The 15997-nt window shown below is 40.8% G+C and overlaps 1 pseudogene; it reads left to right on the top strand.

Moving 5' to 3' along the window:
* Positions 1-5834: 5834 nt before the first annotated feature.
* LOC121043767 (beta-enolase-like) lies at positions 5835-7256 on the top strand (annotated as a pseudogene).
* The last annotated feature ends 8741 nt before the right edge of the window (positions 7257-15997 follow it).

Here is a 15997-nt window from a genome sequence, read left to right as displayed (position 1 = left end):
ATTGGGAAGACAGTACAATTTATTTTGAAATCCATTTGCCTAGCCTAATTCCATGACATATGATGTTCCTTTTGGTATTAAAAGTCAACCCAATTGTCATGAGATTATGACCAATTTTTTATTTTTATTTATTATTTTTTAAAATGTTTTATTTATTTTTTGAGAGCGAGAGACAGAGTGTGAGTGGGGGAGGGACAGAGAGAGAGGGAGACACAGAATCCCAAGCAGGCTCCAGGCTCTGAGCTGTCAGCGCAGAGCCCGACGCGGGGCTCGAACTCATGAACCAGAGATCATGACCTGACTGGAGCCGAAGCCGAATGCTTAACTGACTGAGCCACCCAGGTGCCCCAAGACCATCTTTCTTTATTCCCTGGGCCAAATTCCTTTTACTTTATGGTGTTCTAAAAATTCAAATTTACATGCAGAGGTGCCTGGGTGGCTCAGTCGGTTAAGCATCAGACTTCGGCTCAGGTCATGATCTCGCGGTCCGTGAGTTTGAGCCCCACCTCAGGCTCTGTGCTGACACTCAGAGCCTGGAGCCTGCTTCGGATTCTGTGTCTCCCTCTCTCTCTGTGCCCCTCCCCTGATCATACTCTGTCTCTCTGTCTCTCTGTCTCTCAAAAATAAATAAACATTGAAAAAAAATTACATGCAGATACTTTACTCAGACTATCAGAGGACGTGTCCCACAAATGTTAGTGGTGTTATCCAAAAGAAGATCAAAATCCTGTTAAACACTGAAGTACTTAAGGATGAAATCATCCATTGGAGGGTCCAGATGAAACAAGGTTGGTCCTGGGTTGCTAATCACTGAAGCTGGGTCATGGGTTCATGGGGGTTTATTACACTTTTTTTTTTTTTGTCTCACTTCCACATTTTCGATAAAAAAATGTAAAAAAAAAAAAAAAAAAAAAAAAAAAAATTAAATAAAAGAACCAAAAAATCTGTTAACTTCCTCACCACTTCGGAACAGTGGCCAGAAGAGCAGAACTAACCCTGGGCCAGTCCTCCCTCTAAGTTGGCCCCTCACTTACTAGCTGACCCTGGGAATCTTTCCACTACACAATCTTGTTACTGACCTTCCTTCAGTCTTTCATTTGAAAAACAGGGGGTCCTCGCCACATCTGAGTCCAGTGAGATGCTAATTTAAGCTACAGGTTTTGAAGTCTTCCCCAGATGTAATGACTGAGAAGCTTTAGAGAGGCGGGATGCAGCAGAATTCATGTAGATAAGGTTCCAATTTTTCCTTTGTTAGTCTTTTTTTTAAGTTTATTTATTTATTCTGAGAGAGAGAGGGACAGGGAGGGAGAGAGGGGGAGAGAGAGAGAGAGAGAGAGAGAGAGAGAGAGAGAGAGAGAGAATCCCAAGCAGGTTCCATGCTGTCATTGCAGAGCTGGATGCAGGGCTCAGTCTCACAAACCGTGAAATCATGACCTGAGCCGAAATCTAGAGTCACATGCTTAACCCACTGACCCACCCAGGCGCCCCACTTTTGTTAATCTTTAATCACAAAGATAATATATGCTGATTATACAAGAGGGACAATCCTGTGTTGCTTTAAGAAGCTACTCTGAGCTCTTCTCTTCCCCTCCTTTTCTACGCCCTGAGGTAATCAGTGCCCTACCTCATTCCAACACACATGGGGGTATTGTTATCTCTTCTGCCAAAACTTTCTGGTTTGTATTTAACTCAGCATGCACATCCCTCCAAGTCAATCAATGCAATAGTAATTCTTTTCAATAACTATGTAATATTCTGAAGAGTGAATGCACTGTCATTAAGTCAGCCATCCTATTGCTTCAAATTGCTCATGGTTCTTTGCCACTACAAACTGTGTTTCAACAAACATCCTTGTACCTGTATCTTTACACCCTGAAAATCATTTCCTCAGTAGAACTGATTCCTGAAAGTGGTCAAAAGGTATGTGTATTTCAAAGTCTAGTAAGTGCTTCCTGATTACTTTCCCAAAAGATTGCTGCTCTTTAATTTTGTTAACCATGACTAGAAGAACTGTTTCCCCAGCACTGGATGTTACCCTCTTTTTAATTTAGGCCAAATTCGTGGATGAAAAATAGCGTGTTATCATAGACTTAATTTGCATTTCCCTAATGAGATCGGACATATTCTCATATGTTTATCAGTCATTTGGGGGTTACTTCTGAATTGTCTGTTCATATCTTTTGAGCATTTTTACACTGAGTTTTTGTGTCTTTCTTAAAATTCTGTAAGAATTTTTAAAAGTTAAGGGTACTAACATTAACGGTGTATGCCACAAATTATTTCCCAATGTATCATTATTTTTATTTTATCAATGGGGCTTTTCATTCCAAACTTTGTGAATTTTCATGTCATCAAATACACTTTCCTTTCACTATGAATTCTGAGGTATTTTTTTTTAATGAAAAGGCTTTTTCCTACTCTAAAGTTATACAAATATTTAAAATGTTTTTCTTACTGTAGGCTTCTTTTTACATCTTATGTTCCAATCTTTACTTCATCCAGAATATATTTTTGAATAGCATTAATTAAGTTTCTGCTACATCTTTCTTCCATATGGCTAACTAATGATGCTAGTACTATGTATTAAATAAATCATCCCACTGAAACTTAAATATCTCTTTTTCCCTATAACAGATTTGTATATTTTGTATCTATGCCTGTACTGGAGTTTAATCTTCTGTTATGCTGTGTCAGTGGCTTTATGGTAAGTTGTAATATCTCATCAAGGACATCTCATTTCACCATTCTTTTCCTTTCTTTTCTTTTTTTTTCTTATGGATTTATGTTCTGTGTGAACTTAAATTGAGTTTTCCAGTTTCCCACCAACTATTCCAACTACCTACTGCAATTGTCATTGGCACTGGACTCATTTGTTAAAATAATTTGGGGAGGATTCAGATTTTCATGACACTAAATCTTTTCATCTAGAAACATGATATGTATTTCAATTTTCTGTTTCTGTTTTAATACCATTTGGCTAAATTTAGTGTTTTCCTACAGTAAGCCAAATGAAATAAAACCCATTCGGGGCACCTGGGTGGCTCAGTCGGTTAAGCATCCAACTTCAGCTCAGGTCATGATCTCACAGGTGGTCAGTTTGAGCCCTGGCACTGGGCTCTTCGCTGACAGCTCAGAGACTGAGACTGCTTCAGATTCTGTGTCTCCCTGTCTCTGCCCCTCCCCTGCTCCCCTTCTGTCGCTCTCTCCCTCTCAAAAATAAATAAACATTAAAAAAAAACACACATTCAGTTTACTCTTGGGTATTTTATGCTTGTCACAACTGTTGGTGGAATTATTTGCCTTTTCCATTTCTGAGTACTATTACTTTGCTATTGATTTTTATTTCTGTTCTTAATTTCTAAACATGCCTCACAAGATTCTTTAAGATCCTGTTTATTTGTTTTTGGTTGGAGTCTCTTGGACTTTGTAAACACATAATACTGTAATATGCAAATACAGATTATTTGCTTCCCTTTTCCTATATAGTATTGGTTTTCTAGTTTCTTGCCTAATTATTACATGTGCAGAACCTAGCAAAATAATACCAATTAAGAGCAGCAATATCTCCATCCTTGTCTCTTTCCTGGCTTTAATGTGATGGCTTTAATAATTCACATTTGTAATTATATTTGGTCTGTCTTTACATGGTTAGAGTATTTTCCTACTATTCTTATTTTCTTAGAATTTATATTTGGAATAGCGACTGAAATTTTATGGGTTTTTTTGTATATGTTTCTTTCTATGAGAAAGTTTCTTTTTGGCAATTGATACACTCACACAATTTTTCATCCTTTAACTTAGACTACACTGAAAGACCTTCTGAGTCTTCGCCATTCTGGCCTTTCTAAAATAAACTCTATTTGCTCCTATCTACTATTCTTCTGATTTACTCCTGGATATTTTACTCAGAATGCTTGCATCTGTATTCATAAGTGAAAAGGTTCAATAAATATCTTTTATTCCTTTTTTTTTTTTAATCAGATTTTGGACTGCGCCGCCCCCCCGGGGTCTTTCCAGCTGTTACCATGGCTTAATATTTAAATTGTGTGTTAAGTTTTGGTTTAGGTAGAAGTTAAATGTAAAAGAATCTGATTTGGGCCACTTTTTAAATGGTAAACATTTCCAGTTATTTCTATCAGTCAGCTGAGGTTATTTATTTCTTTGAAGATCAGTTTTGAACATGGAGGGAAATTATCTATTTCTTTTATTGGTAAACATGTTGCCTAGAGTCACATCTAAACTTCTTTTGTATTTCTCTTGTTCCCTTTGCTATCTCCTTCCTCATCTTTAGTACTGTCTGCTTTTTGCTTTTGCTTCTCTTGTTTTTTCCTTAAAATGTCTTTTTTTTGCCATTTAAAAAGGAGCTTATGGTTTTGTCTATTCTTTGTTCTATGTCTCATTTTCCACTTCATTATTTTCAGCTTTGATTTTTATGAACTGCTCCCTTTGCTTTCTTCTGGCTCACTTTGCTATTCTCTTTACAATCCCTTGAATACTTTGTCTATCTCCAGTCATTCTTTCAAAATGAGGTTTCTTAACACATCTACTATTCTGAATACATCAAGGTTTTGCTTTGAGCCACACTGAGGAATCTGCATTTATTTCTACTAGCACCCCTCAATTCTTGAAGGATTATTTTTTAATGTTTATTTATTTTTGAGAGAGAGAGAGAGAGAGAGAGAGAGGGAGGGAGGGAGCACAACAGCAGGGGGAAGGTAATGGAGAGAGGGAGACAGAGAATCCCAAGCAGGCTCCATGCTGTCAGCACAGAGCCAGACATGGGGCTTGAACTCACGAACCGTGAGATCATGACCTGATGACCTGAGATAAAATCAAGAATTGGACGCTTAGCTGACTGAGCCACCCAGGCACCCCTTGAATGATTCTTTAAAATTAGTTACACTACTTTATGTTTCAGTTTTCAGCAATATACTTTTCAACAAAATATACTTCCAGCTGAAACTCTCAGCCTTACTGTTGATATTTACTTTCAGAAACAAATATTATCTTTCCATGGAAGTTGTGTCTTGCAAGAATGGGATTCCAAGTCTCTCTCTTCTAAGTCCATGAGAAAAATATGACAGCAAACCACCTAGAGTGCTACCAAAACTCCTGATGACCTTATTCGTCTACTTCTGGCTTTGAATGAGGTGTTCCTGTTTTCATAGGTTGATAGTCCTTTCTTTGACTCTGGGCCAGGGTGATGTCTTTGGGCAAGGGTAATGTCTCATTCAGGTTTATTTTCACTAGAGCATCTTGCCCATGCTTTAGACACTGTAGATTCTCAGTACATGAAAGCTGAAGAAAAAGTTCAAGGTCATGAACTGACCTTTCACCATCCCATACAGGAGCTGACATAGATACTTCATGTTCTCCAAAGAGCCTCAATAATTATAAGAAGTTCTGAAAAATTATGAAGTCATCAGCCCTAAGATGCTCCAAAGCCATGGCAACTAGTCAGAGGCAATGGGTATCTGCATTGATGACCCAAAGTGGGTTCCCAAGAAACAACATCAGCAGCACCTGTGATCTTGTTTAAAAATGCCAATTCTCAGGCTTCCTGAATCAGAAACCCTGGGAACCAGAAGGGGAACTGTAATCTTTGGTATAGGGGGTGCTCCAGTGGATTCTGATACAAGCTCAAGATTGAGAGCTACCAAGCACCTGTAGTGAGTTACTAAACAGGTGGAAGCTGAAGAAGCAGAGAGCTCTGAATCACTGACAGGGCTGCTTTCTTACCTTTCTTCCCAGGTTGTCAGGAAAGTTTGGGTGAGGAGACAAGAACTGTTATATTATCAAAGCCAATGACAGTGAAGGACACTGTTCCAGCTGCCATCTAGACTCAGAGCTCACCCTAACCCCCCAGTGAAGACATCCCAGCTATGGCCATGCAGAAAATCTTTACCTGGGAAATCCTGGACTCCAGGGACAACCCCATGGTAGATGTGGCCCTACACATGGCCAGGGGCCAATTCCAAGCAGCTGTGCCCAGAAGAGCTTCCACAGGTATCTATGAAACTCTGAAACTGAGAGATGGAGACAAATCCTGCTCCCTCAGGAAAGGGATTCTGAAGGCTGTGGGACACATCAATAAGACCCTGGGCCCCACTCTGCTGTAAAATAAACTAAGCATTGGGGATCAAGAAAAAGTTGACAAATATATTATTGAGCTGGATGGGACTGAGACTATGTCCATGTTTGGGGTCACTGCCATCCTGGGTGTATCATTGGCCGTGTGCAAGGCTGGTGCAGCCAAGAAGGGGGTCATGCTCTACTGGCACATCACAGACCTCGCTGGGAACCCAGACTTGGTCCTCCCAGTCCCTGCCTTTGATGTGATCAGTAGGGGCTCCCATGTTGGAAACAAGCTGGCCACACAGGAGTTCATTTTTCTGCCCATGGGAGCCAGTTCCTTCAAAGAAGCCATGCACATTGGCACTGAGGTCTACCACCACCTCAAGGCGGTCATCAAGGCCAAGAATGGGAAGGATGCCACCAATCTGGGCAATGAGAACAGCTTTGCACCCAACATCCTGGAGAACAGTGAAGCCCTGGAGCTACTGAAGACAGCCATCCAGGAAGCTGGTTACCCAGACAAGGTGGTGATTGGCATGGATGGGACAGCATCTGAGTTCTATTGCAACGGGAAGTACGATTTTGACTTCAAGTCACCTGATGACTGCACTGCACACCACTGGGGAGATGCTGGGGGAGCAGTATAAGAGTTTCATCAAGAATCACCCTGTGGTCTTCATCAAGGACCCCTTTAGCTAGGTTGACTGGGTCACCTGTATCTCATTCCTCTTGGTGATTGACATCCAGATCATTGGGGATGACCTCACAGTCACCAACCCCAAGAGGATTGCCCAAGCCATTGAGAAAAAGGCCTGCAACTGGTGCTGCTGAAGGTCATCCAGATTGGCTCAGTGACCGAGTCCATCCAGGCCTGCAAACTGGCCTAATCTAATGGCAGGGGTGATGGTGAGCCACCACTCCGGGGAGACTGAGGATGCATTCATTGTTGACCTCATGGTAGGGCTCTGCATGGGATAGATGAAGACTGATGATGCCTCCTGCTGCTCAGAGCACCTGGTCAAATACAACCAGCTCATGTAGATTGAGGAGGCTCTTGGGGACAAGGCTGTCTTTGCTAGACACAAGGCCCCAAGACCCCACAGGACAGATTTGACCTTCAAGCCCCTCCCCTGGAAATAAATACTGGTGCCAACCAAAACCAACCAACAGGAGGGAGCCAAGATGGTGTAACAGCATGGAAGTTTTTTGTGTGTCTCACATCCATGAAATACAACCAGACCAACACTAAACCATCCTGCACACCTAGAAAACTGATCTGAGGATTAACACAACAATATGCACAACCTGAACCACAGAATTCAGCAGGTATGTGGCATGGAGAGGTGAACTTGGAGAGAGAGTAGCTGTGGAGGGCAGGAAGCCGCTTTTGCAGGCAGAGAGAGGACAGAGACAGCAGGGGCTGGGGTGGGTGGAGAATACAGGAAAAGCACCCCTCCCCAAAAGCAGCTGGAGAGAAAGTGCAAAATTGGAAACAGCTGCAGGGACTGAACTAAAAAGGGAGAAAGGAGAAAGGAGAGGGTTTAAATTCCATTAAGACTGTAAATAGGGGGAATGCAGAGAGTCTGCAACTCCACAGCTCGATACCCGGCAGTGCTCTGATGGGAAGGGCAAATCCCCAGGAGCAGAGTGGGGTCCGGGAGTTCTTGGGCCATACCGGGAGAAGTGGTTCCACTGCTGGAAGGATACTTGATAGAGGCTGTGAGGCAACCTGGGCCCAGCAGACCCCAGAGAACGGCCACATTCGCTGGTGCTGGAACAAGGTCATTAAGAGTGAAGCCTGGTGTCAGATATGTGTTGTGATTTTCCATAATCCCTGAAACGCTGCTGCTACACTATCTCACGAACTTTTTCTGGGGCAGGCTGTCACCTGGCCACAGTCTCTGGGCATCAGCAGCAGCACGGTCCCTTGAACCTTCCTGAGTATGGCTGGCATTCGGCCATTGCTTGGTGAGACCCTCGGCACAAGGGTGGAACAGGTCAAAGCCGCAGTCCCTCAGAAGTAAGAGGCCGGGGAAAACAGCCGCATCTGAGACAAAACTCGGGAGAGAGGTACTGCCTGGGGCCTGGTCATGGACAGTGTAAAAGCAGGGAGCGGACACAAGCTGAATACAAAGGATGGATGTGTGATTGCTGATTGGGGAGAACAGAGTCTGGATACTAGAGACTGGGTAGCTGAGTGCTGCTATTTTCACCACTCCCACGCATGCGCATAAGCACCTACAAGCGCCACAACAATCCATCCCAGTAGGCTAGCAGCGCCATCTAGTGGAGAACAGAGCCGTGACACTAGGCCCCACCCAACTGGGCCAACCGCGCTCTTCAAGAACACAAGTCTAACCGCCTACTTAGTTTATGGACTATAAAGCGCTTCATAGTCTGACTCCTAGGGGAAAACAAAGTAATTTCAGTCATATTTCAGTCTGGCAGTAAGTCCATCTATTCAATAGTTTTTCTTTTTTTTTTTTTTCACTTATTTTCTTTTTCTTGAATACAGAAGAGAAAAATTCATTTTTATTTTCAATTTTTATTAAAAATATTTTTCTTTAATTTTTTACTATGTTTTTTATTTTTGTGTGAATTTTTTCAAATTCTAGCTTACTTCCATCATTTCATTTTAGTCTACTTCAGTGTATTCATTTTTTCAAACTTTCAAATGGTTTCCTTTTTTTTTTCTCTTCTTTCCCCTTTTTTCTCTAGTCTGTCAAGACACTTTCAACACCCAGACCAAAACACATTTAGGATCTAGCATCATTTATTCGATTTGTGTGTGTGTGTTTAATTTTTTAATTTTAATGTTTTTTTATTTTAATTTTTTCTAGCTCATTAATTCCTTTTCTCCTTTCAAAAGGACGAAATGAAGGAGTTCACCCCAAAAGAAAGGGCAGGAAGAAATGACAGCCAGAGACTTAACCAACACAGAAACAAGCAAGATGTCTGAACCAGAATTTAGAATCATGATAACAAGAATATTAGCTGAAATTGAAAATAGATTAGAATACCTTTCTGCGGAGATAAAAGAAGTAAAAACTAGTCAGGATGAAATAAAAAATGTTATAACTGAGCTGCAATCACATGGATGCCGAAGCGTCAAGGGTGGATGAGGCACAACAGAGAATCAGTGATATAGAGGAGAAACTTTTGGAGAATAATGAAGCAGAAAAAAAGAGGGAGATTAAGGCAAAAGAGCATGATTTAAGAATTAGAGAAATCAGTGACTCATTAAAACGCAACAACATCAGAATCATAGGGGTCCCAGAAGAGGAAAAGAGAGAAAGAAATAGGGGTAAAAGGGTTATGTGAGCAAATCATAGTGGAAAAACTTTCCTAACCTAGGGAAAGACACAGACATCAAAATCCAGCAAGCACACAGGACTCCCGTTAGATTCAACAAAAACCGACCATCAACAAGGCATATCATAGTCAAATTAACAAAATACTCGGGCAAGCAGAGAATCATGAAAGCATCAAGGAGAAAAAAAAGGTCCTTAACCAACAAGGGAAGACAGATCAGGTTTGCCGCAGACCTATCCACAGAAACTTGACAGGCCAGAAAGAAATGGCAGAATATATTCAATGTGCTGAATCAGAAAAATATGCAGCCAAGAATTCTTTATCCAGCAAGGCTGTCATTCAAAATAGAAGGAGAGTTAAAAAGTTTCCCAGACAAACAAAAATTAAAGGAGTTTGTGATCACTAAACCATCCCTGCAAGAAACTTGAAGCAGGACTCTCTGAGGTGAGAAAAGATGAAAATATAAATAAATGAATAAATAAAGACCAAAAGCAACAAATATTAGAAAGGACCAGAGAACACCACCAGAAACTCCAACTCTACAAGCATCATAATGGCAATAAATTCATATCTTTCAGTACTTGCTGCAAACGTCAATGGACTCAATGCTCCAATCAAAAGACATAGGGTAACAGAATGGATAAGAAAACAACACCCATCTATATGCTGTTTACAAGAGACCCACTTTAGACCTAAAGACACCTTCAGATTGAAAGTAAGGGGAGGGAGAACCATCTATCATGCTAATGGTCAACAAAAGAAAGCCAGAGTAGCCATACTTAAATCAGACAATCTAGACTTTAAAATAAAGACTGTATCAAGAGATGAAGAAAGGCATTATATCATAATTAAGGGGTCTATCCACCAAGAAGACCTAACAATTGTAAACATTTATGCTTCAAATGTGAAAGCACCCAAATACATAAATCACTTAATCACAAACATAAAGAAACTCATTGATAGTAATACCATAATAGTAGGAGACTTCAACAACCCCCTCACAGCAATGGACAGATCATCTAATCAAAAAATCAACAAGGAAACAATGGCTTTGAGTGACACACTGGGCCAGATGCACTTAACAGATATGTTCAGAACATTTCATCCTAAAGCAGTGGAATATATATTCTTATCCAGGGCACATGGAACGTTCTCCACAATAGACCACATACTGAGATACAAATCAGCTCTCAGCAAGTACAAAAAGACCAAGATCATACCGTGCATATTTTCAGACCACAATGCTATGAAACTCGAAATCAACCACAAGAAAAAATTTGGAAAGGTAGCAAATACTTGGAGACTGAAGGACATCCTACTAAAGAATGAATGGACTAACCAAAAAGTTAAAGAGTAAATTAAAACGTATATGGAAGTCAATGAAAATGATAACACCACAACCCAAAACCTCTGGGACACAGCAAAGGCGGTCATAAGAGGAAACTATATAGCAATCCAGGCCTTCCTAAAGAAGGAAGAAAGATCTCAGATACACAACTTAACCTTATGCCTTAAAGAGCTGGAAAAAGAACAGCAAATAAAACCCCAAACCAGCAGAAGACAGGAAATAATAAAGGTTAGAGCAGAAATTAATACTGTCGAAACAAAGAAAACCAGAACAGATCAATGAAACACAGAAGCTGGTTCTTTGAAAGAATTAACAAAATTGATAAACCATTAGCCAGTTTAATCAAGAAGAAAACGGAAAGGACCCAAATAAATAAAATCAAGAATGATTTTAAAATAAAGGAGATATCACAACCAACACAACAGAAATAAAAATAATAATAAGAGAATATTATGAGCAATTATATGCCAATAAAATGGGCAATCTGGAAAAAATGGACAAATTGCTAGAAACATATACACTACCAAAACTGAAACAGGAAGAAATAGAAAATTTCTTTTTCTAATTGAATTAGTAATCAAAAATCTCCCAAAAAACAAGAGACCAGGGCCAGATGGCTTTCCAGGGGAATTCTACCAAACATTTAAGGAAGAGTTAACACCTATTCTCTTGAAGCTGTTCCAAAAAATAGAAATGGTAAGAAAACTTTCAAACTCATTCTGTGAAGCCAACATTACCTTGATTCCAAAACCAGACAGAGACCTCACTAAAAAGGAGAACTATAGACCAATTTCTCTAATGAACATGGATGCAAAAATCCTCAACAAGATATTAGCCAACCGGATCCAACAATACATTAAAAGTTATTCACCACGACCTAGTGGAATTTATACCTGGGATGCAGGGCTAGTTCAACGTCCACAAAACAATTAACATGATTCATCACATCAATAAAAGAAAGGACAAGAACCATATGATCCTCTCAATAGATGCAGAGAAAGCATTTGACAAAATACAGCATCCTTTCTTGATAAAAACCCTCAAGAAAGTAGGGATAGAAGGAACATACCTTGAGATCATAAAAGCCATATATGAACGACCCAATGCTAATATCATCCTCAATGGGGAAAAACTGAGAGCTTTCCCCCTAAGGTCAGGAACAAGACAGGAATGTCCACTCTTGCCACTGTTATTCAACATAGTATTGGAAGTCTTAGCCTCTGCAATCAGACAACACAAGGAAGTAAAAGGCATCCAAATCGTCCAGGAGGAGGTCAAACTTCCACTCTTCACAGATGACATGATACTCTATATGGAAAACGCTAAAGATACCACCAAAAAATTGCTATAACTGATACATGAATTCAGCAAAGTTGCAGGATATAAAATCAACACACGGAAATTGGTTGAATTCCTATACACCAACAATGAAGCAACAGAAACAGAAATCAGGGAATCAATCCCATTTATAATTGCACCAAAAACCATAAAATACCTAGGAATAAATCTAACCAAAGAGGTGAAATATCTATACACGAAAACTATAGGAAGCTTATGAAAGAAATTGAAGAATACACCAAAAAATGGAAAAAGATTCCATGCTTCTGGATAGGAAGAACAAATATTGTTAAAATGTCGATACTACCCAAAGCAATCTACATATTGAATGAAATCCCTATCAAAATAACACCAGCATTCTACACAGTGCTAGAACAAATAATCCTGTATGGATTTTTCCATACAGGAAAATTTGTATGGAACCAAAAAAGACCCCGAATAGCCAAAACAATCTTGAAAAAGAAAACCAAAGCAGGAGGCATCACAAGCCCAGACTTCAAGCTATACTACAAAGTTGTAATCATCAAGACAGAATGGTACTGGCACAAGAACAGACACTCAGATCAATGGAACAGAATAAAGAACCCAGAAACGTATGGCCAACTAATCTTTGACAAAGCAGGAAAGAATATCCAATGGAATAAGGACAGTCTCTTCAGCAAGTGGTGCTGGGAAAACTGGACAGTGACATGCAGAAGAATGAACCTGGACCACTTTCTTACACCATACACAAAAATAAACTCAAAATGGATGAAAGACCAAAATGTAAGACAGGAAGCCATCAAAATCCTAGAGGAGAAAGCAGGCAAAAACCTCTTTGACCTTGGCCCCAGCCACTTCTTACTCAACACGTCTCTGGAGGCAAGGGAAACAAAAGCAAAAATGAACTACTGGGACCTCATCAAAATAAAAAGCTCCTGCACAGCAAAGGAAACAATCAGCAAAACTAAAAGGCAACTGACAGATTTGGAGAAGATATTTGTAAATGACATATCAGATAAAGGGTTAGTATCCAAAACCTATACAGAACTTATCAAACTCAACACCCAAAAAACAAATCATCCAGTGAAGAAATGGGCAAAAGACATGAATAGACACTTCTCCAAAGAAGACATCCAGATGGCAAACCGACACATAAAAAATGCTCCACATCATTCATCATCAGGGAACTACAAATCAAAACCACAATGAGATACCACCTCACACCTGTCAGAATGGCTAATATTAACAACTCAGGCAACAACATGTTGGCAAGGATGTGGAGAAAGAGGATCTCTTTTGCATTATTGGTGCTAATGCAAGCTGATGCAGCCACTCTGGAAAACAGTATGGAGTTTCCTCAAAAAACTAAGAATATAACTACCCTATGTCCAAGCAATTCCACTACTAGGTAGTTATCCAAGGGATACAGATGTGCTATATCCCCATCCCCGAACTTGAATGTTTTTTTAAAATATAATTTATTGTCAAGTTGGCTAACATACAGTGCATACAGTGTGCTCTTGGTTTGGGGGGTAAATTCCCATTATTCATTGCTCACATACAACACCCAGTGCACATCCCAACAAGTACCCTCCTCAATGCCCATCACCCATTTCCCCTCTCCCCTGCCCCATCAACCCTCAGTTTGTTCTCTGTATTTAAGAGTCTCTCATGGTTTGCCTTTGAAAGTTTTTTTTACAGTTTCTTTCTCCACAGCAGGTCTGCCCCCTCACGTGTTTTGACCTGGGGTTTTCCTGCAGGTTCATCTGTCTACTCAAAATCTCTGGCCCAGTGACAGCACATTTTGTTTTCCTTTGCTCTGCTGTTGCAGATTTATTCTGGCTTTATTTCTTTTTATTTTTTCCATGATCGAATACAGCTATTGGTGTGAAGAAGACAAGCACGTGTAACTTGGTTCACCACCTTGATTCCCCTCTCCACCTGGGACGCTGTCCTCACCCCTTCTCCCAGGCAGACCCCAGTCCCCACGTCGCACAAGTGCCCTCATGTGTACCTCAAGTAGTTGCCCTTGCCGGCCCATGAACCTGGGAGCATCCTGCTTTCCCGTGGACACTAAACTCCCCTGAAATACTACCCGAGTCTCAGGCTTTGCATCTGAGTCTTCCCTTGACACAGCAAGCCATTTTTTCTCTTACCTTCGTGGAGGCCTGGCTTCAGGAACAGGGGCAGCCCTACCATTGATCCCAGTGGGCTGTCCCTGAAGGTAAACTTGCTGTGCTGTGTTTAGGGTACAGAGGAGAGGTAGTAGGTGAGGAGGGACCATTTCTCCCCCAACCCTTCCTTACCTGAAGGAGCCCTCTTCTCACAGGAAAAACCTAGGGATTCCAGCAGAAGCCCCTGGCAACCAAGCCTTGCCTTGTCATCATGGGAAGAGTAGCCCGTGTGCTCAAGGGTGAGATTTTTACAGTGATGGGGCTCCTGGTTGGCTCAGTCAGCTAAGCGTTCAACTCTTGGTTTTGGCTCAGGTCATGATCTCATAGTTCGTGAGTTCAAGCCCTGCGTTGGGCTCTGTGCTGACAGCGCAGAGCCTGCTTGGGATCCTCTCTCTCTCCTCTCTCTGCCTCTCCCTCCACCTATAAAAATAAATAAATAAACTTAAAAAAAATTTTTTTTAATTTAACAGTAATGCCCAGGAGTGAGAATAAAAATATTTAAAAAACAGTAAAGGCACCAACCCTTCAGACCACTTTGTCTTTCCAAGGTCCTACACCAGATCTGGAGACCATAGCACCTCCCTTGCCACCCTCGGGCTTCCATTTGTCCCTCCATTCCAACACACACACACACACACACACACACACACACACAGACCCCTCTACCATCCTCTTTGGCCCCTGATTTCATCTAGATTTAATCCAAATCTTTATCTTCCTGTTCCCCAAACCCATGTGCTGTAGAACACTCATGAACCCCCTTTTGAGCATCCTCACAGACCTTTCAAAAACTATCCATGAGAAATGTATCTCAGATAAATTTTTCACTTCAAGCCAGATCCACCAGTTTTCTTATGCATGAACAGAGCTTCTTTGTTGCTGTGAAAATACATTGAAAATGAGTTCTTATGCTTGTGCCATCACAGATTATCTCTGGAAAGGTAGAGCATGTAGAGAATGGGATGAAAATTTATTTCCCTTGTAGAGGTTTTTTTTTTTTCTTTTAAAAAGTATACCCTATAGTATTCAAAAGATAACATTTTTCAAAGGTGATATTGCCTCCACTAAAGAATCTTAATTTACTTATCATCATAGTCCCTTTTTAACTTTGTATTGATCACTAATATTTTTCCTAGTATCATAACTGAATGCAAATTTCTCTTCTACTGTAGGCAACAAAGTACCAGGTCCTCTCCCTGTGCTTCCCACGGACCCCAATAAGATGGTGTCTTTCAGAAAGATTCATTCCCTATCCTCCTTCCTCATCACACCCAGAGGAGTGAGTGAGATGGCTGAGACCAAACACCTCACTCCTCCAGCCCTTCTGGCCCAGAGCACAACTCTGGGTGGCTCAGGCAAGATATGGTAGACCTCTCTTGTTGTTAGTCGTTTCCAGAGAGTCTATCATGGTCAGTGAGATTTAACCATCTACATAAAATTGGCCACCTGGGTGGCTCAGTCGGTTAAGCGTCCAACTTCGGCTCAGGTCATGATCTTGTGGTTTGTGAGTTTGAGCCCCGCGTTAGGCTCTATGCTGACAGTTTGGAGCCTGCTTTGGATTCTGTGTCTCCCTCTCTCTCTGCCCCTCCCCCGTTTATGCTCTGTCTCTGTCTCTCTCTCTCAATAAATAAAACATAAAAAAATAAAACAAAAATAAAATAAAATTGGCCAGAACTTTTTTGCTCACCACTGTTTCCTGTCTTTGTTATCTGCTCCTGTCTGAGGTCTGTGTTCCTATTTACTTACTGTTAGGTTACAATTCTTCCTC

The sequence above is a fragment of the Herpailurus yagouaroundi genome, unplaced genomic scaffold (genome assembly GCF_014898765.1).
Source record: "Herpailurus yagouaroundi ecotype Mexico unplaced genomic scaffold, PumYag 187, whole genome shotgun sequence".
NCBI lineage: Eukaryota > Metazoa > Chordata > Mammalia > Carnivora > Felidae > Herpailurus > Herpailurus yagouaroundi.
This window is presented reverse-complemented; position numbering and strand designations above follow the sequence as displayed.